The sequence below is a fragment of the Ochotona princeps genome, chromosome 13 (genome assembly GCF_030435755.1).
Source record: "Ochotona princeps isolate mOchPri1 chromosome 13, mOchPri1.hap1, whole genome shotgun sequence".
In the NCBI taxonomy this organism is placed as follows: Eukaryota; Metazoa; Chordata; class Mammalia; order Lagomorpha; family Ochotonidae; genus Ochotona; species Ochotona princeps.
The window spans coordinates 25660377-25686384 of record NC_080844.1 but is presented as its reverse complement, the minus strand read 5'-3'; the positions used below and the strand labels follow the sequence as shown (position 1 = coordinate 25686384).

General features: G+C 37.3%; 1 long non-coding RNA gene across 2 annotated transcripts in view; it reads right to left on the bottom strand.

Moving 5' to 3' along the window:
• LOC131481622 (uncharacterized) overlaps window positions 1–26008 on the bottom strand; it is a 340971-nt gene that overhangs the window by 218111 nt on the left and 96852 nt on the right. For both annotated transcript variants that reach the window (XR_009246453.1, XR_009246454.1), the window contains exon 3: window positions 7342–7412. This is a non-coding gene — a long non-coding RNA (uncharacterized LOC131481622). The remainder of the gene's footprint in view (window positions 1–7341; window positions 7413–26008) is intronic.

The window sequence follows — 26008 nt, the reverse complement described above, 5'->3', positions numbered from 1 at the left end:
TATAGTGCCAAATATGTACGTATGTATATACATACATAAAAATATATGTGTGTGTGTGTGTGTGTGTGTGTGTATTCAGTGACACTCAAATTTGACTAGGAGAGGTGTTAGGATTTTTTTCTTTTTCTTTCCTCTTTTTTTTTTTTCTGAATCTGGCAACTCTTATCATAGGGTGCCACTTTACAAATGTGGCTTAGAGGGCCCGGCGGCGTGGCCTAGCGGCTAAAGTCCTTGCCTTGAACGCACCGGGATCTCATATGAGTGCCAGTTCTAATCCTGACAGCTCTACTTCCCATCCAGCTCTCTGCTTGTGGCCTGGGAAAGCAGCTGAGGACGGCCCAAAGCCTTGGCACCCTGCACCCACGTGGGAGACCTGGAGGAAGTTTCTGACTCCTGGCTCCGGATCGGCACAGCACCGGCCGTTGCGCTCACTTGGGGAGTGAATTATCGGACGGAAGATCTTCCTCTCTATCTCTCCTCCTCCCTGTATATCTGACTTTGTAATAAAAATAAATAAATCTTAAAAAAAAATGTGGCTTAGAGGACAGAGGACGGAGGAATAAACAGCAGAGGAGAGAAGAATCCCTAAAACCAGAAGAGGTTCTTAGGGTCACTCAGAAACTGGGGTTGAGTCCAAGCCCAGCACTCTAGACAGGGTCTAAGCCCTTAGAGCAAAGAGGCTAAGAGGTGTCCCAGCATAGGCTCTTGACTTCAGGTCTGCTGCATAGTCCTCAGTGAGTGAAGCAGATATGTTTGAAGCCCCTAACATCAAACAGACATTTGTGCTTAGACAATTAGTCTTCTCTCTATTGGGCCCCAAAGACTGAGATGTGTGTGATTAAATAATGACAGGTAGTAAATGTCCTCATTTGAGCTGAGTTTTATTCCAGAAGAAAATAAAAGCAGTACACAACACAAAATGTCAAGGTGAGGCTGGCTGTGCCAGATGAGATTGCAGCACCCAACCAGCATATGTGAGTATCAGGAACGGAGGACAGGGGAATAAGGGGTGGTTCCCTTGCTGGATAGCTGCTCCCGCTGGAGAGAGTGAGCAGGGATGGGGACAGACCAGAATAGGCAGGACTGCAGCACCTGTGCGCCTCATGTGGACCGGGTCAGGGAAGAGCCAGGATGGGCGGACTATTCCTACTGGTGCAAACAAAATTAGAGTGGGTGACAACTGTTGGGGCTTACCTGTAGCAGGCACTAGGGGCTAATGCTGTCAAGTCTAACCACAGAGCCACCTGGGAGGGTAATAGTGGGCGCTTGCCTCTTGGGATACCACTCCCATGGGAGGGCACTAAATAACTAGGATGGGGACTGGGATGGCTAGACAGAGAGGCACTCAACAACATCCGTGAAGCTAGATAGCCTGCGACACATATAAGAACCAGATGGGATATGGGGCAGACTGGACTAGTCTGCTACACATACAGGCAAACCAGGGCAGGGGTGGGCCTGGTGGGGGTTATTGTGGGTCGCTGTGCCTGGACCGCAGCTTCCACTGGTTTAGGTGAGGGCCAAGTATGTGACGGGCAGAGCCAGGATGGACTGCAACACTCATTGGTTCCAGTGGAGGTCGGGGCTGAGAATAGAACCAACCCAGCAGTTGCAACCACCAGCTGATCGGGGTGATGGACTGTGGTGGGCACTGTGCTTTCTAGTACATATAGGAATCTGGTCTGGGAACACCTCAAAGTTTCTTGAGAATCCCTCAATCGAAATGGAGGAATCAGAGCATTGACCAAGAAAAGATGGAAGATAGAGTAGGTCAATCAACCGCCTCAGCTGTATGTTGGCAGCGAAATACTGACAAGGGGAGACTCTATGATGGACTATGTCAATCAGTGGACTCTGCAACAGCCTCATCATGCCTGGAATGACGAGATTGGCAGTGACTTATGACTGGTGAACTATCGGAACTACTTGGGCAAGGATCTCGGAGCGTGCCCTACATCTGGGACCTGGGGTGGGTGGGAGACTGGGTAGGGCTTCTCCCTCAATATTCCCTTTACCTCAGATATATGAAGGAAACAATAGGGAAATGGTGGTCTTACCCACTTTCCCATAGCCCTTGTACTGTTTTACCCTAATTAACAAAGTAAAGACTGCCAAAATATAATTAAAAAAAAAAAAAAAAGAATGGGACCTTTCTGAAGTCCAGTTTCATGCAGCTATATTTATTAATACAAAACAATAATAATTATTACTACACACTAAGTTCGTTCCTTCTTTCCATGAGAAATATACCACATGAACTGCCTCATTTACATTAGTTTAAAATTTTGTTATAAGATTACAATGGGGCCCTGGTGCAATGGCCTAGCAGCGAAAGTCCTCACCTTGAACATGCCAGGATCCCATATGGGCTCCGGTTCGTGTCCCAGTGGCCCTGCTTCCCATCCAGTTCCCTGCTTGTGGCCTGGGAAAGCAGTCAAGGACAGTCCAAAACCTTGGGACTCTGTACCCACATGGGAGACCCAGAACAGGCTCCGGGCTCCTGGCTTCGGATTAGCTCAGCTCCGAATGTGGTGGCCACTTGGGGAGTGAATCATCAGATGGAAGATCTTCCTCTCTGTCTCTCCTCCTCTCTGTGTATTTGCCTTTCTAATAAAAAAATAAATAAATATTTTTAAAAGGATTACAATGGAACACAAGGTGTCCCTTGCTAATGCAACATACAGCTTTGAGGAGTAGCTGAGATGCTGGAGAAGAGTGATATCGGACACACAGCAGGACCCAGTTTGTGGATTGTTAGTCCAGCTCTGGCTGAGGAAATTAACTCCAATATTAAGAAAAAGTTATCCCAGAAATGCAGTCCACTGGAGAGCTAGAATCTTTGTTTTAGCAGACAATTCTGTGACAGCAAGCTTTGTCCTCTCACTTAGAAGATTAAAAAATGCAGTGAGTAAAAGTCATATCCAGTTGACAGCAGTAGGTTTTTTGGTGCTCTATTATGCAATTAGTGATGGTTACTAATAGCATTGTACTGGATGACTCAAAATCGCTAAAGGCGATAATTTTGAATTTTCTCATCACACAGCACTGATAACTGAACTGATCAATACAATGTACAAATGAACCAATGTATCATCCTCTATCTCATTAAGACATGTAACCAATCATTCATCAATTTTTAAAAGCATTATCTTGGGAAAGGTATGTATTTGATACAGCACCTGCGACACCCACAACCCACATTAAAGTGTTAACATTGACTTCTAGCTCTTGCTAAGGCACACCCTGGGAGGTAAGAAGTAAAGTACATACTTGAGACCCAGATTGAGTTCCCTGCTCCTGGCATTGGCTCAGCCCCAGCTGTTGTGGGATTCCAGGGAGTGAACCAATGGATAGGGGCTTTGTCACTCAGAGCTCTCTCCTTGTCTTTGTCTTTCACATAAACAAGTTTATGTTAAAATTCATTGTATTGGAAGGGTCTCCCTAAGAAGCCTTTGAACTAGGCCGGACAGTAAGATGCTGGACTCTATGTTTGGTATATGCTTGCAGTGAGGGAATCTCAACTGAGCTTGAACTGTGGTTATGCAACAAGGTGGAGTAATCCAACATGGGGGGAGGGTGTGGGGAGGGGTGGGGACATCCCAGTACCTATGAAACTGTGTCACATAATACAATGTAATAAAATAAAATAAAATTTTAAAAAAAGACAAAAAAAGATTTAGTCCCTGATGTAATGTTCAACTTTTCTTTTTTTAATTAATTAATTCATTTTATTATTCCATGATACAGCTCCATAGGTTCTGAAATTTCCCTTCCCCTGCTCCTCGACTCCCCACCCCCTACACACACTGATTTCCCTCATATCATTAAAACAGCACAGCCTTTTACAACTCTTCTTCAGGCATATTTTTCAGGTCTAGCTCAGATCTTGACAACTTCCCTATGATCACATTAAGTTCTCCCAAGTTCATCAACTGTGAAAGGAATAGCTGGTGTCTTTAAGCCAAGGTTTCAGTTAAAGCACCAGATTTATTATTATTCACTTAATAGAGAGGGTTTTTTTTTTTTTCGTTTCTAGTTAACACATTATTATGCTTGAGTTTGAAAGTGTTTGTTTCTCCAGTACTCAATGTATCTTCTCCAAAAAGAAGCCAAGAGCCATTGGTCTAACTTGGAAACATTTTTTTCTCCTCCTACAGAACTTAGTAAATAGCTTAGACATGAGTTTTTCTCTTACCACATGCTGAAAAATAAATCAAATAGATTCACTACTATAGAATCTGGTTTTGCAATGTCAAGTCATCTTCAACTGATAACAAAACAAAAAAATCATCACGCGCAATGTTGACTAGCCTTAAAATATCTACTTTGATTAGCAAGATTGTGAAAGGGAATAGATCATGAAAAGAAATCTCCTGAATCCTGAACAGATTCAGCAATTACATTTTGAAGAGGTTCACCATTTAGCCTAACAGATGAACTCTATTAAAATTAATAGGAAAAGAGATATATTTTTAGAAGAGTATTGTTTCATGGGATTTATTGTCAAGTCCATGGTCCCTGGTAAAGAAACAGACACCACAAATAGTTCAGTAAGAGGTCAAAATTAAATATGTCAAAATTGAGGACAAGAAGTCATTGACAGTCAGTATAATCATTCTTCAAAGAAAGCCTTTTTACCATGCACCAGCGAAGAGATTTTTGGTTTCTTTGTAAAGAAAATGGAAAGCATACATGTGAATATAAAATCTATAATCCCTCATGGATCCTGCAATTGCAACCTTTTTAGCATTTATACCACACTATAAATTGTAATAAGGTAAAGGCAATTTTCCCTTTGGTAGAACTAATTCAGACCCAGACCTGCCTCCACCTAGATGTCTGTCTCACCTTGTTCTTCAAGGTCAGAACAACTTCTTTTTTTGTCTACCTTTTAAAAATGTATCCATTATGAACTGGGTTTCTCACTGATGGAGATTGGAGTTAGAAACACAGAAGCAGGAAGTGCTAGCATCTACCATTATAAGTCCAACCTCATGATTTTTAAATACAGATACATATGTATTATGCAGTCATTATATATATGTGTGTACACACACACACACACACATATATATATATAGACACATAATCTGTTCACAGGTGAATTGAGAAATAATGACACTTTAATATCCAAGAATATGCACAGCCTTTGGTCCTAAAACTCAATACTGGGAAGAAAAGGCAGGTTCTAGAACTAGAGCAGGGGAAGTGCGGAAATGAACCTAGGCTAGTATACTGTTCTACAAAGTAAGAAAGTACCCAAAGTATGGCAGCATCTATCAAAAGGACACAGGAAGAAATCTGAAGGGACTCTTAAGGTGAAACTTAGGGACAATGTGAGCACCAAAATTAATGACAAAAGTGGATTATTACTCATTTTAAAATACAAAATCTATGAGGTCAAACTGATATAGGTAAATGAATACATTTTTTAAAAAACCAGCCTATCCAGAACAGCTCTTTTTAGTGTGTGTGCTGCCAAAGTGAACATGATGACAGCTCTTTTTAATGACACAGCTATGGGTTTATAAATATTGAAGCAATGATAGATTAAGTAGTCATCAATGGATATTCAAGTGATCAAACGAAAACCTTGCAAGGAACATGATATTTACATAATCTAGAGTTATTTCTCACAAAGTTCTTGTTCATTATCAAGGGGGAAATAAATAACAGTGAAGTAACTGGAGGACATGCCCTAAGTCATCAGCTTTACCATCCTCAAAAGTGGCAACAAACCTACAGTATGTGCCTCCTATTTTACACTGAGGACACAAACCTAACTTGTCTAGTTCGTTTCCAAAAATGAAATATTAGGCAAAGCCAAAAGAACTGCCTGTACTCTTCAAAGGTAACAAGATCAAAAAGGCACACACAAAAAAGGCTAAAGAACTGTTCAAAATGAAAGACAATTATAGAAACAACCAAATTCAACTCTGAACTGGATCTTGCTTTTTATGCAGTAAAAACTATAAAGAAAATCATAGAGACAACAGACAAAATTTGGCATGGACTGTTGAATCAATAATAATATGAGAGCAATGTTAAAAAGGAAAAGTTTTCTTATTTACTTTGATGTAAGCATGTTTTTTTTCCTCACGAAATATACTCTATGTAGGGGGTAAAGGAGCATACTACGTCCAATTTACTCTTTATACTCAGAAGAAACTTATGTCTCTGTGTACATATGATACATGTGTAGGGAGAGAAAGTGAGGGCAAAACAGAGAGTGTCAAATAGGGAATAACATTACCAACCAGTGAATCTGGTTAAAGTGTAAGGTTATTTCTTATATCATTCTTGTAACTTTTCCATATACTTAAAATTATATCTAAATGAAAAGTTTGTAATTAAAGTAACCCATGTTCCAATGTTCAATGGAATCCCAATGACTTCCATGAAACCTTCTCTTTTTACCACATACTCACAGAAGTTGACTGCTGAAACAAAATACCTTCTCCTGAGAAATCCCGTAGAACATGATGAGGCTGCATGATTCAACTGGTAGTTAATCAAAAGGCTTCCCAGAAAGTCATTTCTCTTGTCTTACATCCACTACCTAAATTATTTCAACATTATTTATCTCCCCATAGCTTCATTCCTTTGAGATCTCAAAATGTGCCTTATAGGTTCTTTAGCCCACTGAACATTAGTCACCTTGTTCACATTCCCACACCTTCTCCCAACTCAGCTCCATGACTTATATCCTCCTGGTGCCTCCACAAAACACATATGTGCACATACACACATGCACGCCGACACAACACCAAGCAGCCAACTCCTCCTACCTCCTGATATTCAGGCTCCGGCTCACATACAATTTCTCTCAGTTATGACACCTTCAGTACAGTTAGCATAAGAATGAAATTTTATAAGGAACATCTATCATAACATCTATCTTGTCAGATTAAAATTGGGTATGTTTCAAGCTCCTTGAGGGTCAACTTTGGGAGTAGGACCCAAGTATTCACTGAGTATGTGTTGAACAGCAAAATAAGTAAAATATATATATATACTTAATTTTTGGAAATCGGTATCTCTTGCCAGTTTCTGTACCATTTTCAGATTATCTGCCTTGAAATCCTTTGAAGTGTGTGTAAGTAATATAGATCTCTAGAATTCCACAAAAATTGACTAAATCTTTGAGGCAAAGTTCCCAAAGAACACACACAGATAGAGCCTTCGAATGGTTCTAATGTGCACTGACATTAAGAATCATCAGCTGAGTAAATACATTTTTTAAAAAATTATAGCCACTCCCATTTCATCCTTTTACATGATTAACCCCTAGTGTAAAACGCCCCAAAAGTCACTTGGTGAGATTCTGGAACTTGTACTTACCCTCAGTCTTCAATGTCCATGGTGAATGAACTCCTATGCTCATGAATTCAGAAATGACTGCCTGTCTTCAACTTTAAAAAGGACTGAAAAGACATCAGAAAAAGTAAAACTTACAAAATAAAATAGACAAAAATTATATATATATATAGATAGATATACACACACACACACACAAGCTAATTGAAATAAATTGAAAAGATATTAATGTGCAGGTAACTTCAAAAGCAGACATACACCAAGAATTTATTTTAACTCTTAAAATATTACAAATTAAATGAAATTTTGACCATATAAAATAACTATAAGGCTCTGTGTCCATCCAAATTTTTTGAGTAGTAGGTACTAAGATGCCAATTTACATACTCAGAAAGATATGTCAAAAACGCATTTGAATACAGTCAAGGTATTACTGAGAAAATTATAAAAAGTATACAAGCTAAAACACAAAGCAATAAAAAAATGCTCACCACAGCTAATTCTATCAGATTTTCATTTAGAAAATAAGTTGCTTTAGATTAGCCAGGAGTTGTCCATAGTAGTGTAACACCTTAAGTATTAGGAATTCCCTCAAATTTCAAAAAAATTGAAGTGGGGGCACTTGGAGCATAACAAATTTTACTGAGGCTCCCATTTGGGTGATATTTTTAGCTTATAAGGACAAGACTACAGGATACTATGACAAGTCTTTAAAAAGTTAATGGAAATGCAAATAAAAAGAAAGTACACATGGATATCTCTAGTCTTTAAACCAGAATAAACTTTTGCTTCAATTCCATTCCCCACAAACTTTTCTGCAATACCTATTACATTGTTTCTAAGTTACTATGACCTCTATGATTCTAAATGAGCAATAAAAATAAACATCCACTTGTCACCTTATCTCTTAAATGCTATGGCTTTATCGCTATCTTTACATTAGGGTTCATGAAACGAAAAGGCAGACAAAGAAATCAATAGATGGCATCTTGAAACTGTGACACTAATTATCCTTGGCTTAATAATTTACTAGTTTATAGAGACAAGGCACACAAAACAAGATCCCAATATAAGTGAAATAAACTGTATGTACACATAAATAATTAATATTTTAATTAAGATTGCCTATGTATATTCCGAAGTAATTTTAACCAGCATGTACTTGTAACAGTCACAAACACACACACACACACACACACACACACAAAGATTCACCCTACATAACTGCAGGGTTTTTGAAGGTCTCCTAACACGGGTCACATGCTTTTACTCTATGCCTTGTTCTATAATTAGCTTGTCGTGTCAAGAGGAGGCAATGCACACTGAACAGCAGGTACACCGTCAGTCTTGCTGCATGAAGCATAATGGGGATTTCAGATTTAACACACTAATACTTGTTTTATTACCGGAGTCAATTGTCCATGCATCTTAAGATTCATGTTGTGTGCAGTGGCTAAGTCATGTTTCTTTCATTAGCTGAAGCAATTAATGTACATTCACCCTTTTAAGTACTATCTCTTTATGCTTTCTCCTTGTGTAATTCAGTTTGCAATGATTAAAATAATTTTTCAATGGAGATGCCACAGCCTAATGAAAAAATATACAGCACTAATGTAAGAAGCATTTGTAAACATTTTTAGGAGGCTATTGTTTGCTGTTACACAACACTGTAGCAGATGGTGGTGAAAAGCAGTTCCAACTCAAGAATAAGCAGCAAAACAGACCTCAGGGGGCTGAGGTAAATGCATGGAAGAAAGAGAGATCTTAATCTTTTGGAAGAGAATTTAATGTCATGTTAGTAATAGATTTTGGTCAGCCTTTTGGTTTGTCAAGTTAAGAGCAAATATTGGCCGTTGTTTATGATTAATGATTTAGTCTTGTTAAGCCTTTTAACCACTGAGCACTTACCTTGTGCTGGGCCCCAGGCTAAATCTCTCATATATAGCTTCTTATTCCATCATATCTGAGAAACTGGGACATGATGGAATGAAACACCTTTCCCAAAGAGTCTTACTGCTAGTTAGCTACTGCCAGGTCCCTATTATGACCTAGAATGTTCAATGAGCCAGGATGCATAGTTTTGTGTTCATGCTTCTCTACATATTAGCCATGGCATTTTCAGCAACCTTCCTATCCTCTCTCTCAGTCTCAGTTCTTCATCTGTAAAAGTGGACATTAATAGAAATGGAAATCATGGTGTGGCTATATTGATCAAATAAGCTAACATGCACCAAGTGCACGGAAATATGCCTGGTGCATGATAGGTGTTCAATAAGCATGTGCTTTTTTTAAGATCTATTTTATTTTTATTGGAAAGTCAGATTTACAGAGAGAAGGTAATACAGAGTGAAAGATCTGTCCACTGTTTCACTCCTCAACTGGCCGCAACATCCAGAGGTGAGCCAATCCGAAGCCAGGGGCCAGGGGCCAGGAGTTTCTTCTGGGTTTCCCACGCACATACAGGGTTCAAGGCCTTGGGCCATCCTTGACTGCTTTCTCAGGCCACAAGCAGGAAGCTGAACGGGAAGCAGAGCAAACTGGCACCCATATGGGATCCTGGCACATGCAAGGCAAAAACTTTAGCCACTAGACTATTACACTGGGTCCATGCTGTGTTATTACTATCTCTGTGCTACTATAGCCCATCTTGGGTTAGGTGCTTTTATGTTTTAGAACTAATCGTTTCTTTGTTTTAAGCAAGATGTGATGCTATTATGATGCCTGTTAGTAAATGAACATGTTGTGTAAATGGTCCTAGAGATTACTCTTTCACACTTATTATACGGCATAATCAGAATCCATGATTAATTAATTTTCTAGCTTTCCTAATTTAACAAGCTATTATCGAATTTAATGTACATGGACAATAATTTTAATAAATATATTTTCTAATTACGTTTCACTTCCATGGGCATGATGTGATAATTCAGTCTTTAGCAGCTAGATGCATATGATTAGACAAGGTAGTTCAGATATTAAGGACATTGTGCAATGTTTCTTTTATATCTTCAGCATAAAATAGATTTATGGTGACTGACTACATTCCTTACTCTGGCAAGGTGGTTTCTGAAAGTAAATTCTAGTACTTCTCAACTCTGCTTAACAATATTTCCCCCAATGTTTTATTCAATATACTCCTAATCTTCAGCAGAGACCTAGCTTAAAGTACAGTTCTATAGGGGCCCTACAGACCTATTCCTTTCTGGATGGAATTTTCTTTTTTTTTTTTACATTTTATTATTATTATCATTTTATGATATAGTTCCATAGGCTCCTGGCATTTTCTTTATCCCCTCCCCAATTTCCCTCCCCCCCAACCTAGTTCCTCCATATCATTACTAAAGTATAGTTCTTCATACACACTCATATGTCTATCATTGCTGGCATGGACAAAGGCAGAGAGTCCAGCATCCTACTGTCAAGATATAGTAAGCAGTTTCGTTGTAAGTCCATCTTTGTCTGGAAGTAGAAAAGCACACTACATTGTATCCTCACATCTGGATGTTAGTCTCCATTTCACAACTACTGCACATCCCCTTAAATGAAAACTCATAATACAACATCAACAATAGAAAGAAAAATAGAAATTTACAATGCCATGAAGTTAAATAACATGTTACTAGAAATGACAGTCTACATTACACAGCTACTATACATCCCCTTAAAGGAAAAGTCACAATAAAAAATCAACACCAGGGAGAAAAAAAAGAAATTAACAACACCATGAAGTTAAATAACATGCTACTAAATGACTAACATGTAGCTGAAGAAATGAAAATCAAGAACCTTCCTGAAGAAAATGATGCTACTCTATGATCTACCAGTCATTGAATGATTTAATCAGAAAAAAAAGTGTTTTGAAGAGATGAAACTAACCGAAAACATCAAAACCCATGCAATAAAGTTTCCGCTGGTTTTTGTTGGTGAAGTATGTCTCTTCTCGACAATAAATAGATGGGTTTTGTTTTTTAATTCAGTCTACAAATCTATGACGTTTGATTGAGCTTAAGCCATTTACATTCAGAGTTTAATATGTATGGGTGGCAATTTGGTCCTGTTATTTTAGGAATGGGTTGTTCATTGGTTTAGTCTTCTGTTGTCATTTTACTGGGATGTTCTTCCCATTTGCCTTTGATTTTGCTGGGTGCTATTCCTCTTCTCTGTTAAGAGAACATCTTCAAGTATCATTTGTAGGGCAGTTTTGGAAGAGGCAAATTCTTTTAACTTTTCGTTACTGTGGAAGAATTTTATTTCATTTTCAAAGACAAAAGAAAGCTTTGCTGGATATGTTATCCTGGGCCGACAATTTTTTTCTTTTAGAATCGGGAATATGTTACTCCATTCTCCTCTTGCCTGTAGAGTTTCCTGTAAGAGAAAATCTGTTGAGTTTAATTGGCTTTCCTTTATATGTCAATTCATTTTTTTCACGTGCACATTTAAGGATCTTTTCCTTATGTTCAATTGAAGAGAGCTTGATGATCATGTGTTATGGTGAAGATCGCTTTTGATCAAGCCTGTTGGGAGTTCTGTGCCCCTCCTGGATCTTGTTTCTCAATTCTTTCTCTAGATTAGGGAAATTTTCCTTTATTATTTCATTAAATACATTTAATGCTCTAGGGAATTGACTGGGCTGTGAAATCCACGCTGTTCTCGCACTGTCCATCTGGGATCTGCTGCTCTGACTCTGCTCCTGGTCAAATCAAACGGACCAGCAGGATGGACAGTTCTGTGTCTGGGTTCACCTCCCAAGCTCCCAGTGAAAGTCCCTTCCCACCTGGTTGCTGGTGGAGTTCTGGCCACCGGTGGAGTTCAGATCGCCGTTAGCTGAATGCGGCTGGAAAATCAGTCACTGCAACACCTCACCATTGTGTTCGCTGCTTTCCTGTGTCTGTCAGTCTCCAGGTACCCCTCCGCTGTTGTTCTGTCCTTTCCTATTTCGTGGAATGTGTCCTCTCTGCTTCACCCTGATTAAATGTTTTTCTGTCCGTTTAAATGTGTCCTTACCCTATTCTGCCATCTTGATTCAGAATTTTCTTTAACTCCTGAGAACAGAAAAAAAAATCCACTATCCTCTGGCCCAGTGCAGTAGCCTAGCAGCTAAAGTCCTCACATTGCACACACCAGGATCCCATACGGTTGCCGGTTCTAATCCCGGCAGCCCCGCTTCCCGCCCAGTTCCCTTCGTGTGGCCTGGGAAAGCAGTCAAGGACGGCCCAAAGCCTTGGGACCCTGGAAGAGGCTCCTTGCTCCTAGTTTCAGATCATCTCAGCTCCAGCCACTGCGGCTGCTTGGGGAGTGAATCAACGGATGAAAAATCTTCCTCTCTGTCTCTCCTCCTCTCGGTATATCTGACTTTCCAATAAAAAAAGAAAGAAAGAAAACAAAATCTTTTTTAAAGTCCACTATGCTCCAGTAACTACCTTTTTTTCTAATAGGTTAATGAATTCCAGTTTATATCTAAGTATCATTAGGGTCTGGTGCATAGAAAGTGGGCAGAAGTGCTATGATGCTTCATGAAAGTATTCTTAAAGATAAGAACACCATTCTTCACTCCTTTTCTCTTAGGCTTGATACAATAGGGATTTTGTTTCTCATGCATGTATAGTCATTTCCAACCATTAAATTGAAGCTAAATGTTGATAATGTCAGAAAAACAACAGATAGAATAAACTTAAATATCTGTTAATTGCAATGTTACCAGGCAACCTGAATTGTATACTTGCACAAATTGTTCATGTGAAAACGAAATAAATCTGTATTTTCTTTCATTTGCATGTGGCTCCAATCCTGCTTCTTTCAACTCCTGTCACATTTTTTATGATTTATGCTTCTGTCATTTTTATAGCCCTCACAATATCACATTATATCTGAAAGAGACTACAGCTGTTGCTGTACTAGACATGACTTTTAAAAACAAAGAATGTTCATTAGACACTCAATGTAATGCTAGACTCTTAATAGGTTTTCAATAAACATTTGTTGCATAAAGACACCCTGAGCCAGAGAATATTTTGGAAGACACACACAAAAAATACCACATATTCTATTGTTACCAAATCATAGGAATCATTTGTATGCACCAATTTCAAATGCCCAACAGAAAAGAGATGCAGTGTTTTGTCAAAGCTGTGTGCCTATTCTGCCATTCTTATTCTATTCCAAATAACTTTCTTCTAGTTAAAAGATTGAATTTCCTTGCTTCAGGGTAATCTGCTTGAAACATGTAACAGGAAAACACAAAAGTTTTGCTGGAGAACCCTCTGGCCAAGAAAGATAAACTCTTTTTGAGTATAAAGATTTAAGAAGATTGAGTAGTAACTCTACAGGGAGCAAACAGTCAGGACATTGTTACAAGATGTTTATATCAGACTCAAAGCGATAGAATATGATTGTAAGAATTATAAGACCTGGCTTGTGTCCTAGGTTTAACTACTTGCTGTATATTTCTATACTTAGTTGACATTCTCATCTATGAAACACCAAATTTTCCAAAGATTCATTGAAGTAGAGAATGTCTAACACTTCAAATAAACATTCTATATTACTATGAAAAATACACTTTAAACAGTAAGAAGAACAGAAAATGTTAGGATTGAAAAGCAATGTTTTCATCCAAGGTATTATTCTGAGGATATAGCATTTTGATTGTCTGAGTTTTTTTCTTTTTCTTTTTCTTTTTTTTTTTCTTTTAGAAGAAAGCAATCAACCTAGAGAAAATAGAATGTCTCGGGCATGAGGGTCTTATTGATTTATCCATTCTCTGCTGTGATCCCATGACGCTTCACTAATGCCACACACTCCAAAATTGCTATGTGAACTCCATAAAAAGCATTGCTTCAACAGGAATTCAAAACTTAACTCTAATACAAAGTGCTCAACTCAGTTAAATTTCCACATCAGTGACATCGTAAAGCTCTTCAGAATGTTTTTTGAGTAGCATAAAAGAGAGGCTTGTCTAAGTTTAAGAACATAATTTGAAAGGAAAAAAACCTTATTAATGGCAAAAGTTTCTGAGATAAAAGCATTACAATGATTTGGCTGTAAAATTTTAAGTGGTAAATAAATGAATGACTCATGTACTTTTCCTGAAACCCCACTTGGCCAGTATTGAGAATCTTCATGCCACTTCATCTGAAATAGGGTCACTATTTCCAAAAGGCAAAGAATGCAGAGTTATTTCTTATATAGGAGCCACAAGAGGAAATGCCCTTATTGTTTTGTTAGGCCTAACCCAAACTGGAACACACAGGACCTTCGTTTCTGAGAGTCACTTAATACATTTCTCATCAGAAGGCTGAATACCCTTGTTGATCATATAGTGCCAGTTGAAATAGCAGTTTTCTAGCATTGCAGTCATTTAACAATAGTTAACACTATTTCACCATAGATATTTACCTATTGAAAAGAAGCATTTTCAATAAGAAAGCTTGCAGATATCATTGAACTAATCCAGCCAGAAGTGTAACTACCAAAACAATTAGGCATAACTAGGTCCTTTTAACACTGAATGTGTTTCTTCCTCAGAATCATTCATTGTGGAAGTTATTCTCACAATGATAAAACATTTGTCACCAAGAAAGAAGGAAAAAAGGAATGACTGGATGGAATGAAGGGGAGAACAAGCCTTTAGAAATATGCAATAATCTCCTTAATTTGGAGGACTTTGCATGAGAAAAATCTTCAGAAAACAAACAAAAAAATATCAGAATCCTTAAAGCTGTAGTTGAGCTTTACGACTTCTGGGATCGCGCATCAGCACCACTGTCATGGCACTTCTCTCCGCAGAGGTCTAAGGACTGAAGGACCACACTATGTCTCTGTCCAAAGCTGCATTCTTGTCACAGAATATGTCTTCTTTTTTCTCTACTATTAATATTTTTCTCAAAGTCTTTTTAGAGACATTGGACAGGAAGGGAAACAAGGATGGGGAGAGGGTAAAAATACAAGCACAATATAATATCCACTTAGTATCTGAGTTTTCTACTTTTTCTTCAATCATGGAGGCTTTTATTTTTTTCCAGCACAAAAAGGACTGAAACCAGGACCATATTCCACAGCTAGAGTGTAACACTATGGATTACAAGTACAAAGTGGCAGGGTGACAACTGCAAAAATTGACAAACCTCTAGGTTAAATCAAACTCCTGTTGTCCTCCAGAAAAGCACCAGAAAAGCACTGGCAATCCCGAGGCCTTGTACAACAGCCCAGCCAGATGCTGCCATTCCAAACCTGAAGCCACAGCTAGAACTACACATTGCAAACGTGAAACCAATCTGAACTGAACCCCTACAGACAGAAGCTATTTCTACTAAAATTGAGCCTGATCTCAAAATCCCACCAGAATACTTTTATTTTTTCAGGGAAATCTGGACTGGGTGGAAGGTGATATTGTTATCAAAAGAAATAAAATTAGAAATTACATGACACCTTTTTGTGAGATAAATCCAAAACTGGTTTGAAAATTAATTACTCCATACTTGATGACATGAGCTTGCCAAAATCACTTTTACTCATACCTTCTATAAAACTCAGAATTTATACGCATGAAGCTAGTAAGCCTTCTGAGTTTTAAATCCTTGTAACTCAACAACTAGATTTGAGTAGCATTAAAACAAAAATTACAACAGTGGTTCTCAAGTTAAAAGGACTTTTTGGCCATCTGTTGGCTTTTAAGAATTTTAATGACAGTTATAACCGATAGAAAAACAGTTTCAACACTGAAACAGTGATTGCTCCTCAAACCATTAAGCCCTAAATTTTTGAAAAAATTTTAAAATTTCTAACTATATCATTCACAGTTTGAAAAAGTTCCCTCCCCCTTCTCCACTGAAATCCTCCTCAAAAATAAAAAGAAAATAAACATTTGAACATTCACTTGTTTGAGTTAAAAAGATCCAAACTTGGCATAATTAATGTTTCATTATTCTTTTACTCTGGCCATAACTAGAAAAATCTGTTGTCTATGCCAGCTCTCCAGATTCCATTTCCCTCATGTTCAGAGCCTGAGTAACTCCTGACTTTCCCTAAGTATAAGCAGAACAGTGCTGTGAAAATCATAGACCATCACACTCATGATTGACAAATAGATCAGTTAACTCCAGGTCATCAAAGGGGAGATTATCCAAGGTAGATCTGACATGATCCAAGGATTCTTCAAAGGAAGGTATAATCTCAGAGGGACATTGGTCTGCTGATCTGGAAGCAATGTTTTGAAAGGAGAGTAGCTTCCAGAAGTGCAGAGCTCTCTCCAGTCAATATTTAATAAGAAAATGGGAATGTTGGTTACACAACTGCACAGAACTTGGAGATTTCAAATCTCAGATGACACTTGATTTTAACATGGTGATAGTATGAACACAAGATCCTGTCCCAGCATTGTGGCCCCTCAGATTAAGCCACAGCTTGAAACATCACATCCCAGCTTCTCCTCTTGTGACACAGCTCCCTGTTAATGCACACAGGAAGGAGCAGAAACATGACTTGCCTTTTGTACTCATATACAAGACCTGGCTTGGCATTCCAGGCTCCTGGCTTTGACCTGGCCCAGGCCTAGTGGTTGTGGGTCATTTGGATAGTAAAACAGCAAATGGAAGATTCTCCCTCTCTCTGTTTCCCTCTCAGTAATGGTGCCTTTTGATAAAATTGCATAACACATACGTGCGTACACACACACACACAGCCAGAAGAGAACAGAAAAACCATCAAATTTGTATCCAGTCTGCTGGTCTCCATAAACAGAAAATAAACTTGTTGTAAGCCACTAAATTTTTGTTAAACTGCTAAGCAACAACAGAAAACTGATATGCTAACAAATGCATGTAATGTCAGTCAACAATCAACTCTGCTACCTGACCCTGCAGTAAATAACATTGCTTAATACTGCTGAAAACACAAGCAAACGTTAAATGAAGCATCCAATACTATCTTCCTTTTATTGCTCAAGTCCAACATCTGGCTTCACTGCACAGAAAAGTGTTTTCATTTCTTCACTGTCACATTCTTGAAGACACTATATAATCAGCTTCAGAGGGGAAAGCATGGAATTGGTCGTTTACAAGTAACTCAGTCAATATTCTGCTGAGAAGACTATATTTAGTTAATCACTGTGATTAAAGAAATTTCTCTTTTATATTTGCTATGCAGCCAAACCCAATCAATTTTCTTCAATTAAAAACACATGCTTATGAAAGAACAGGTTCACACTATATAGATATGCATGGAGATTATACCAACTTTCTTACCATATATATATACAGTTTTACGTTTCCCATCTATGAAAATAGTAATAATAGTAGTATCCCATTCAGGTTTTCTCTTTAAGCTTCCTGCATGACATAGACAAGGTAAATGAGGGAGGGATGTTGTAAAGGAAGTAAAACAGCTTTTGGGGATGTTGGGAGACAGAGGTTCTCTGACCTGCTTTGATATTAATTAGCTTGTGATTTTTTTTAAATGTATAATTTCCTTCCTCTAAATCTCAGTGTCATCATATATATAAAGAAAAGATTCAAAGAGTTTAACTTAGAATGCTAGTTTTCATTCTGGCTATCCAATTCCCTTTCAGCTCCTTGCTAGTAGCTTAGGAAAAGAGTGGATAATGGCCAAAGTGCTTGGGCCCCTGCTACTCTTGCAGGAATCCAAGAAGTCCCTGCCTCCTGGCTTTCGTTTTGCCTAATCCGAGCTATTTCTGCTATCTGGGAAGTAAATCACCAGATGGACGATCTCTCTCTAACACTTTCAAATAAATAAAAGGAAGAATTTCTTATAGTTCCTGTGCTTAGGACCTCTGAAAATCTTGAATTACTATCTTGGAGAAAGTTGAGATAGTCGATGAGCAGGAGAGGTGGAAAACCAAGCAGGCAAAATTTATCATATTTATTTGAAAGGCAGAGTTACAGAGAGAAACGGGGGAAAGACAGAGAGATCCTCCATCTGCTGGCTTAGCTCCAATGCAATGGCCTGGGCTTGGCCAGGCTGAAACTAAGATCCAGGAACTTCACTAGGTTCTCCCTCACAGGTGAAGCAGCCCAACCACTGTCCTCCATCGCTTTCCCAGATGCACTAGCAGGGAGCTGGTTTGGATGCAGCCGGGACTAGATCTGGTACCTAAATGGGATCCTACTTTGCAGGCAGCAGCCTTACTTGCTAGATCACATTGTTAGGCCCCCAACTTATTCCTAAACAGATGACCTGATCTCTTTTCCATACTTACGTGCAGGATTTCTCACTAACAAAGGTTATGATTGTTTCAAATTAAAATGTTCAAGAGCACAGGTCTAGATGGGCTATACTTTGCAGCAAAGACCTTCAAGTTTCTCAGAAGAAATAGATTCAGAGGGTGAATATGGTTATCCTTGTCCTACCATCGCTTTGGTGTTTTTATCCAACTGAGCAGGCACCAATTCTGTCTGTAAAGACTGGCTGTGCCCTAATCTCCCAGGCACTTCAGCTTTCTTTCTCACGTGGATGCTTTCCTTTACTTTACATTCTGGTGATGTATTTTAGACACAGCCTGTTCTCACAGCAACCAAGATGTTCCAGTATAGTGCCTATTTCATTTAATTTTAGCTGCTTCAATAAAGCCAATTCATTGGATGTGATAAAAATATATTACATTGTAAAGCTGCTTATATAAGAAATGCAAAAATAAAAAGGGGTTTTTTTTTTCTGCTCTTCTGCCCTATTTGTGGTTCTAGAGGTTGAATTTATGTTTTGTTGTTGGGTAACACCAGCCCTTGCATCAACCCGGTTAATTCCTAAGACTCTAAGAAGTAGCCTAGATTATTTTATTTTTTTTTCAATGGGGTTACTTTATTAAACAATCAGTCAATGCATCATTAAATCAACTCAAATGAGATTCCCCCACATAACTGAGCAACTAGAACTTGTTAAAGACAGTACTTGTAAGTTAAGTAGCCTAGATTATTAAAGGTCTGGGAACTTCCTGACATTCAAAGAGTAGGAAAAAAATCAAAAGACATTCAGAGGAATGGAGTTTTCAGGAATTGGTGATGTCAATCATTAAAGAACAAAAATTTACATTATTCATGTTATTCTTTATCTCTACTCATAACCCAATATAATACTGAGAAGACCAAGAAACTATTTCCTATCCTTGTGCTGAATGAAACCAATGTCTGATGATGACACGTCATTGACTAATTTTAAACAAAAATCAAACTATTAGAACAGTAATAGCTTCATTTGCTAATATGACTGAATTACCATGTGCCAGAATTAGGTTAAACACTCTAATAACATCTCAATTAACTTGCTCAGCAACCTGTGAGGTAAGCATTATGTTTTCCAGTTTACAAGTGAAAAAAGAATCAAGACTCATAAGAAACAATTTAACTTGCTTAAGTCATGTGGCTGAAAAATGTGACTTTTAACAACCACAAATTGTCCTCTTGACCAATCACTTCAGTTTGCATGACTGGTTGAGAAAAATGAAGGCATCTATTTGCAGTGCCTCAACCCCCAAAATAGTCTCTTTCACAATAAATGCCATTGAAAAATAATTGTTACTGAAATAAATATCCCTTTTTTGGTGACTGAATTGAAAACAATCAATTAAAAGATGCACAAATATTAATACACTTTTCAGTGGAGCCAATCTTTACTTGCCATCAAGGTAAAATAAAACACACACACAGAAGCTCAATTTTAATTTACAAAATCTCTTCCAAACTGATTTTTGAACATAAAGTCATTATCTCCTCTATATACAAATAAATCTAAAATTCTCCATAATACAATATCTTAAGAAAATAATACAGATAATTATGTTTATATATATATATATATATACTCTCTACTAATTTTAATGTCTTTAACTTCCCTTTTATATGAATTTGTTATCATAAAGCTAACCATGGTCCTCTCTTCATAAAACTGTTTAGTTCTTTAGAAGACAGTATTTTTTAAAATGAAAATTAAAGTATTAAATCTTAAATAATGACATAGTCTAGACTTGTTTCAAATTCATCTTAAAATAACATGTAGCTCATTAGCAACAGCAGCCTGATTTATTCCCCTTACTTAGTAAGTGTTGCATATGGTATTGGCTGTATTTTCCAAGCCCCAGATCAGGGTACATGACATAGGATTGTTAGGGAATATCCAGAACATATGGTTGCCATCATATTAGGAAACAGCCACAGAAGATACTTTGTAGTTGCTATTCCTACAGCACATATGTGTTTCAGAGAATAACCTCTTATTTTCCCAAAGATATAATCCAAATCCAGCAGAAGTCTTTGAGAGCTGAAGTTAATTATATATCCAGGTAGGTGGGCCAGCAAGAAGGCTCAGAAAACAGCTTGATAATACATGAAATCAACCCTTCAACCATTTTCGGTTTAGAGAAGCCACATCAAACCTTAATGAGAAACCACATGTAGTGGTAAATTCTGGCATTTAATTTTATGATTATTTACAGTCATTCTGGTACATAGCATATGGTGTGGAGTTATCTTTTTAAAAGCACCATAAAGATGAAGTGAAAAGGACTAAATACATAGCAATCTAGTTTTATTCATTTGCTAAAGAGATATGAGATATATTTAATTATGCAAAAAAGATATAGCTATAAGAAATAATTCATACTTTTGGAGCTGCTTGGCATCGTGCCTTAGGCAAAATCTGGTAACAAATACTAAGAAAGTAACAGAAGTTCCAAAGTAATTTACTCTTGCATGAACGTCCTAAAGCCTGCCAAAAAGCTCCATACTTTTAATCCTTTGGTCATTTATCACTTTAATAGAGTATTATAAATTACAGTGTAAAACCTTTCACCTGTTTGGTTTTTTTTTTTTTTAATTATTTCCCAGTCTTATAGCAAATGTGGGCGGTAGAAACAAAATTAAGCTTCACCTTTCTCTTCTACAAAAATAATGCCTACACTCATCCATATCCCTGTGTGTAAAGCTAATGGATTCAATGACTCCCAAAGTCAATTCTGATGGTATGTTCCAGTAAATAGAAAGATGAACTAGCAAATGGCACATGATAGAGCAATACAAGAAAAAATAGTTTCAGGTACAAAACGGTAGACTTATCTGTACACTGTCTCCCCATCCATCCCTAAAGAGTCTACCTTCAAATAAGAATAAAGCCATTGGAGCACAATGTTCAGTTCATCACATTCCTGCAATTAGAAAGCAGATTTAAGTATGATGATGGATAAGACAGTAAAATAATACACAATCCAAATAGTCCACCACATGGAGATGCAGTGCAAGTGACAGTGAGCGCATCAGGACTTCAGAGACTAGAAGATCAAGGATAGGAATGAGAAACAGAGCTAAACACAGAGGGGTTGGTGGGAGGATATTAGAATTGAGGTATAATTCCAAAGAGGCCCTCCATCCACCTTGACCCCTTACACCAACATTCTTACACTAAAGACGTCTGTCTTCGGTCTCAGGCAAAATAATAATAGTAATAATAATAATAATAACCACAAAAATATTAAAAATAAGTACTTCTTGTAGAAAAAAAATACCATGGAATTTTGAATGTTGGATCTGACAGCTCATAGAAACATTACCCTTGCTACTGTTACCAGTTATTAATCTAAGACAAAGGAAAAAATAATATAAAATTCAACTTTTAAATAGCATTTCAACCATAATCATTTGAGAACACTGTCCAACTATGAAGAGCACATAACAAGCCTTGTACCCAAGTACAAAAGCAAAGAACTAGACTAGCTGGGTACTGGCCAGGTCAACATTTTCCTGAATCTGTTTATTTGAAATGCTCAACTGGAAATACTTCTACTCTTCAACACTTGTGGAGAATTCAAAACAGAACTTGAATGAAACTGTGTTAAGCTGAAGTCCACAGCAGGGGCAGCAGGATATACATGTAAGTGTTATGTTACTTTTTCAGTTCCCTAAGTTATAAAAAAACAGGTAATGGCAAACAACAGAGTACCAAAGGATACAGTCTCCCACATGTCCTCAGTTGAGATCCCAATATGTCTGTTCATAGATCAAAGTAGATTTTCAAGCTGGGCTATCTTCACTGTGTTTTACAGTGGTATTTAAGGAAAAATATCTCACTTACAGCCACACTTACACTCTTGTCCCTCTTCAACTCCATCCTTCTCTTCACTAACACCTCATGCCTAGCATGAGTTTTAACTCAAAATCATACAACATTATATTAAATGATGCTGACATGTGGTGGTTACTGAAAACTCTCAAATACTTGAGGAAAACATACACTTCCCAAGTGAACCTATGGCTGATTTAGTCCGTAATTTTCTAACCTATAAATTCTTGTTCTGGCTGTATTCTGCAATCATTAATGTTCTCTCTGGCCTCACTTAAAAGGAACAGAATTCCTAGGGAAAATCTACTTATCCTAAGTGACCTTCAGATATTTCTAATACGTGTCCAGAGCCCAGAAACTATCTTAATTGGCCTCTACTCATAAGATAGTTTCAGGTATTTGAATGAGGAATTATAAACAGTGATACAAGGCATGAGGGCTCACAGGTGTTTCAGGAGCATGTAACATTTCCAGATAGTCTTTCAAAAAAAAAAAAACTATTTTATGTCATTAAATACTAAAGATAGAAAAGCGGTCAATTTCATTCTCAGTAGACTTCCAATTAACTCCACTCTCCAGATCCTGGGATAAAAGTGGGGCACTGATCTAGCCAATCAAGACTTTTCCATAATAGCCTTACAAGGTGGACCAAAATGCCAAATCAGTTTAAGTAACACAGAATTTTTCTGTAACCGAAATCAAGGCAACTGCTCTTTCTTGAGATATTTGAATCTGAGAGCAAAAATTCAAAGTCAGCAGAGGCAATATTTCTAATACAAAAGAAAGTTAATGTGAGAATAAATTCAACAAAGAGAAACCAAGATACCTAGAAAGAGAAACAAAAATTTGATTTATGTTAATCTGGAGCCTAAAACTACATCTATAACTGAATTTTAAGTTAAAAGAGAGTCAACAAATTATTTTTTGGTAGCTCTATGTAAGGATTTGGCAACTCAAATAACCCTGAGTGAAATAACTTCCAATCAAAACAAGACTTTTTCTTTGTTTCTTAGAATGTGTCCATTCCCAGACTTAACATTGACGTCATTTACATAGAGTACAGCCCTCATATTCATAGGCAGAGAATCACAAATCAACTTTACCTTCTCAAAATCCCGTTGGTTTTTATCTAGTCACAGTCCTGCACCCCCTACCTCTAGATTATCACACAAAGAAAATTCCTGACTAGAAGGGAACCAGGGCATGATTGCCTTAATCAGTGCTTCCTATCATAGCAGATATCAAGACACAGATGCACAGGGAGGATACCTAAAAAAAGAAAATAGAAAAGAAAGAAAAAAACTACTGGAACCCAAAGGTTAAAAAAAAAAAAAAACTTTCAGAGAAGTAAGAAAAGAAATGGGGGAGGGGGCATTGCCTTAAAAAGTAGCTCAGCAAAATTCCCAGCTGATTACCCAACAATCATAATGAATCCACAAAGCAACTGAACATCTCCCAACTGATATAAAAACTGCCTGCACTAGTAAGAAGTACATGTGTGTGTAATCTAGCAGTCTTAGAATCTTTCATACTATCAAAGAGGAAAACTATGAGGGAAAGGTAGAACAGATATGACCACTTAAAATGTATAAATTTATAATTTCTTTGGAAAAATAAATGTGGAAACGTGGAAGCTATTAGCTGTAACAGATAAATAATCTTTATGAATAAATATATATGTTTATATATAACTCATATATTATATATATTATATATTATATATTATGTTATACATAACTATATATTAAATATAAATAAAGTACCTCAAGATTAAAATAAACACAGGATATAAACAACACATAAACAGATATGCATATTTAACAAACAAGAAAATATTTAACTTTGTAATAGCAAAAATGTAAATTGAACAAAACAAAAAAATGTTGCAGAATTTTCAGCTATGAAATTGCAAATGTTTAAAATATATTCAATGTTCAGGCCATCATTGTGATCCATATTGACTCCTGGCTGCTCTACTTCTGATGCAGCTTCCTGCTAATGTGCCTGGGACAGCAGTGTAAGATGGCCCAAGTACTTGAGCCCCTGCCAACCACTTGAGAAGCCCAAACGAAGTTCAGGCTCCTGGCTTCAACCTGGCTCACCCCAAGGCATTGCGGACATTTGGGGAGTGAATCAGTGGATGGAAGATTCTCTATCTCTCTTTCTTTCTCTCTCTTTCTTTTTCTCTCTCTCTCTGCCTCTCTGCTACTCTGCCTTTCAAATGAGCAAATAAAATCTTTAAAATAGAAAAAAAAATGAAGAGGTAGGTATTATGGTGCATCCACATCCAAAAGAAGAATGCCTGGTTCAAGTCCTAGCTACTCTGCTTATAATTCAGCTTCCTGATAATGTACCTAGCAGGCAGTAAATGATGGTCCAAGTACTTGAGTTCTTGTCATTCACATGAGAGACGGAAAAAGAGTTCCAAGTTCTGAACATCAGTCTGGTAGTCTGGCTTATTCCTAGTTCTTGCAGATATTTGGTGAGTGAACCAGCAGAAGGGAGCAAAACTCTCTCACCGTGTGTGTGTGTGTGTGTGTGTGTCCCTTTCTCTTACTCACTATGTGTGTTTCCCTCTTTTTACTCTGCATTTCGAAAAAATAAATCTTTTTCTTTTAATTAAGTCAATTTGATCCTGAATTTTCAAGAAAGCTGTTGGCAGAACTACAAACTTATGCAATTTTGCCGGGGGAGGGGGAAGTAACTGAGCAGTGTACAAGAAAAATTAAAATTCCAAAGGAATGTATTATGGCCAATTAATTACATTTCAAGAAAAGGATTCTTAGTAAAGAGTCAAAAGAGTGAACAAAATTTTAGCTATAAAGTTATAAAGTAACATTTAATATGAGTAAGTTTAACAACAATCTAAACCCTAAATATCATTAAGCAAGTAAAATAGACCATAATACTATAGTAGCACAATATTTTATGACTAGTAAGTGCAAATAAGAAATTTATTCCTTCATCTCTTAGAAAACTTCTGTAGCATATATATCACATTTTGCAGAACAGTATCAATTTTCAGTATGCTGCCTTTGACATCAATTTGCTTCTACAGCTTTGCTAAACCCCATTGGCATCTCAGGTTTAACAGAGTCCTAGATGGACAATGATGCGATTACTTAAGTTTGATGGTGAAGACTTCAGATGCTTCTAGGCAACTGGAGAACAGAAGACTCTTTGATAACTCTCAGATCACATCTTGTAATTCCTTTTTACTCATTTGGGAAGTATCAGAGTTTGAAGGTTTGAGTATTTGGTGTGGAAAGAGGTAAGCCTAATGTGTTCTTGTCTTATATCCTACTTTTCCTCTTTATGGAAACTTTGACAAAATAATACCTGAACTTGAATCAAGTAAGAAATCATTCTAGAACTCAGTACAATTGTCAATTCATGAAAAGAATCCTTAAGAAGAATCTCAAAACGTCATCTGTGTTTATGCCCAGGCATTAACGTTTCTTGAAAGCAGAACTGACAGCCTCGCTATCTTAACACAATCCCTCCTACTCCCTTTAAATCTAGGTGTATTACATTTTGTTCAGAGAAATAATGAATCATGAGAATAAGACAACAAAGATCAGGGTTAAAATACAAGCAAATTTACTCAAATTCTGAGTACACAAACGTTGAC